We start from the raw sequence: 3,915 nt of genomic DNA on the forward strand, positions 1-3,915 counted from the left end.
TGACCAACAAGCATCTAATACAAGTTTGTGTGACCTACTAAAAGTACATGAGCTTCACAAACTTATATTAGAGGATTATTAATGGTAGTGATTGTCAATTATAATTTTGTATAAAAAAAAATGAATCACAAATATAAAACCCATTTGGAACCACTTGAAGAGTTGGAGTTCATGCATCATCCATTCAAATAGGGATAACAATTTACAAAAGAAGAAAGTGCCAAAAGTGAACAGTGTTATATTTTTCTGTATGATATTCATCATCACACTGTTTTATTAGTGATGAAGCAGCCAGACATGCTTTTTCCATGTGTCTGTCTCACACTGCCCTTCTAAGGTTGAGTGTATCAGAATGAATGCAGTGTTCAAATTTCAAGATTCTTATTCAGACATTGAGCTGCGCGCAATGCCAAAAATAGGACCATGAAAATTTTTTTCCCACCATTTGTATATTCAATATTAAAGGTAATTTAGTATATAATATTAAAACGGTGAAAACGGTCGTTTTAGTGTATAATTCTTTCGGTTATAAAATTTATCTTTTTTCATAATTATTTGCACATTAATTATTTATTTGAATAATTAAATAATATTAAAGGTAATTTAATAAGGAATGATTCTACTATAATACAATTTAATAATTTTTATTATTTAACGTTTCTCAATTTTTTAATTTACAGAAACAGATTAAACAGTTATTTAATTCCTCAGATGCTTTGCAACTTTTTCATGTCTCCATTACCCTTTAATTGTGAATTATAGTTTCAAAACAATTATTTTACATAGTCATATTCAAAACTCAATGTAATTAGGGTAATGCTAGGTAGCCAAAAAATAATTACAATATAGAAATGTCATGTAAAAATTGCTATTCTCTTGATAAGCAAGTGATATACACCTCCTTATCGCTTATCCTCCTTATCACCTATCATTTTGTGATTGTATCCTGCACTTTTGGTGGCATGCTAAACATATATTTAGTGTTTTTAACCTTTTTTTTTTTCACAAAATACTAAAAATAAAAAACAGCAACTCAAACAAAAGAGTGTTCTAATTATTTGGTCTGCATGAGTCCAATAATGTGTGATTGTCTTTTTACAATTAAACACCATATTTTCACCAAGTTAGTGTTTAGTTTGGTCAAGTTCATGTGGACATGGTGTTTGTTGCACTTGTCCATACCATATATCAAATATATTGATATTGATTGAGAAATTTCATACATATATATTTGTCATAATGTGGTGACAGATTTGTTTGTGTGCTCTAAAGTTCAATGATGAGCCTTCTAGATTTCTCCTTTTAAGGCTTGTTGTGTGTACCAGAAAGGTTTTAATTTGACATGATTTGTTCAACTTGAATCCTCACTTAGAGGAGTAGGGTCCCTCCCTTTAAATGATTTGGCCACAACTGACAAGATATTTCAACTTGTGTGCGTGATGGACTGGGGGGTGGTACCTGCAAAGACATTCCGATGCCTAAGTTAGCAAGAGTGTGAGCAGGTTTAGAGAGTATTGGGCTTAGAGATACCTGAGTGGTGTCAGTGTATTTATAGGAGTGAACCCATAACCACCGTTGGCGTAGTTCCACCTTTTTAGGTGGATAACCGTTCCCATATCTTAGGGAGGTTAAGATATGGCTCTATGAAGTGGTTAGAGAGATTCTAGGGGCAGTTACTTATTTGAATAAGTGTTATCTGCCAGCTAACCCTCATATTCGACTTCTTCGGAGCAGGTCGTGTTGAGTACCGACTTCCAGGGATGAAGGCTGGTACTGGGTGAAGGCCAACCCTTTGGGTTGGGCTTCTTTTACTTGGACCCTGAGCCTTTATTATTGGGCCAGGGTATGAACAAATAATAATAATAATAATAATAATAATGGAATAAAATAGAAAAGATAAGACAAAAGAACATTTTAAGTAGGCCCATTTTAGTAATTACATGTTTAAAAATAATTTTGATTATTACTATTTAAACATTATTAATTTGTCAAACTATGTCAATATTAATTTTTCTCATAATAGATCTTATTATTCAGTATCTTATAAAAAAGAAAAATGGCCAAACCAAAAAAATAAATAAATAATCAAAACAAAATAAGAATGAAAAGTGATAAAAAAAAAATGATTAATATTTCAATAGAATGATTGTGCGGTAATAATAAAAATTAGTTAATGAAAAATACAACTAATAAGTAGTAATTAACATAAAATGTTAGATAAAGAGACTTGAGCTACAAATTTGCACTGAATGGTTTATATGTCTTAAGATCAAGCAAGACACCAACTATGGACCCAACAAGAGCAGCAAGTGTTACCATGAGACAAAACATACTTAAACTTTGCAAAAGAATCCAACTCCCACTCCATTTTGGGATCTTCTTCTGCTTGATATGCATTTCCACCGGAAAATAAACTGTTAAGGGCCAAAACCCTAATGCCCCAATCACTCCCAATATATCATTAAAGAACGGAATTAACATTGCTATAAGAGTGCTTACCACAACATACAATGATCTCCAAACTAGTCTAAATATGTTTAGATTGTATGAGGATAAAAATGGGATTTGAACTTTGTGTTCTTTTCCGAGTATTTCCCATTTTTTTGTTGCCCGTTCTTCAATAAATGCAAAGAGGGGTTGGGAATAAACTTGGTATGCTCCCGCAAGTTAAATGAGGAGTGTTAAATTTGCAATGTCAACGAGCCAAAATGGTTTATCAAATGCTGTGAGTAAGTTTCCTGGTGCTGAGTTTCCAAATGCACCATAACCTATACACCCACAAAGAACGTAGAATGTTGTGGTCGTTGCAATACTCAAATTTATAGCCCTCTTCATTGTTCTTACTTTCAATGGAGATTTTATAGTATCCTGTTCAGTCAGTGTATTATTATCCAAAATGTTTGGTAAGCAAAAAAAAATCAACAAAAAAAAAGACAATTAATGAATGCTAAATAAAGCAAGTTCTGGCTGTTTTTTTTGTCTCCCTATTATTATATGAAAAAGTCGACGGGGCCAGCAATTTTTGTGTTTTCTGGCCAGCACTTAACCATCAAAATAAAAGTGAGTGATCCTCCATCATTAGATGTAATCTCATACCATTAAAAACACTATTGATGGCCAATTGATGGTTACAAAACACCAAAATTGCTGCCTCCTAGCATTCCTCTTATTATATACTAATTAATTTACATGTAAAAAAAAAAACAGGAAATCTTTTCTATTATTTTTTAAAATTAAATTTTTTGACAAGTTAGTATATTGAATAACAACCATATTAAATGTATAGCATTTTTTTGCATAACTAATATATTTAGAATACAGTTGTGTTTAAATACATACAGTTTTTTGGTTGGTTACTATATTGGTTCCTTATATTTTTTTCTTGTGTTTAAATACATTTTTTTCCAATGTATTAATGGAGTGGCATTTATTTTAAAACTAATGATTAATATATAGAAAAAAAGGGTATACCTGAATTTCAATGAGAATATCAGAAAAGGAATATGCAAAGGCTATGTTGCCAAGAGCTTGAAATATTGCCCACACTTTTTTGGCGTGTGTTTCTGCTTCAGCTCCTGCTATGGTACCCTTGAAACCACGGTTTTCTGTTTTAAGATCCAAACAAACAAAATATTAGGCAACAAAATTATCAAATGTTTTCAAATCATAAATTACTTTTTATCTTCTATTATTATCATAACCAGTGATGCATTCAAAAATTTTATACAAAAAGGAGGCAAAGTAAATATAAAATAAATTAAAATATAACATAATAAAAAATTAATAAAATATAATTTATAGTATATAAGTCAAAATTAATAATTATATTATATAGAAATTAACATTTAACTACATACTTTAAGATTTTGGTATTTTTAAATTTGTTCTACGATATTTTATATAACTAAAATTATT

At 30.4% G+C, this 3,915-nt stretch overlaps 1 pseudogene; it reads right to left on the minus strand.

Moving 5' to 3' along the window:
- LOC110265394 lies at positions 2,233-3,768 on the minus strand (annotated as a pseudogene).

Source organism: Arachis ipaensis, chromosome B08 (genome assembly GCF_000816755.2).
Source record: "Arachis ipaensis cultivar K30076 chromosome B08, Araip1.1, whole genome shotgun sequence".
Classification (NCBI taxonomy): domain Eukaryota; kingdom Viridiplantae; phylum Streptophyta; class Magnoliopsida; order Fabales; family Fabaceae; genus Arachis; species Arachis ipaensis.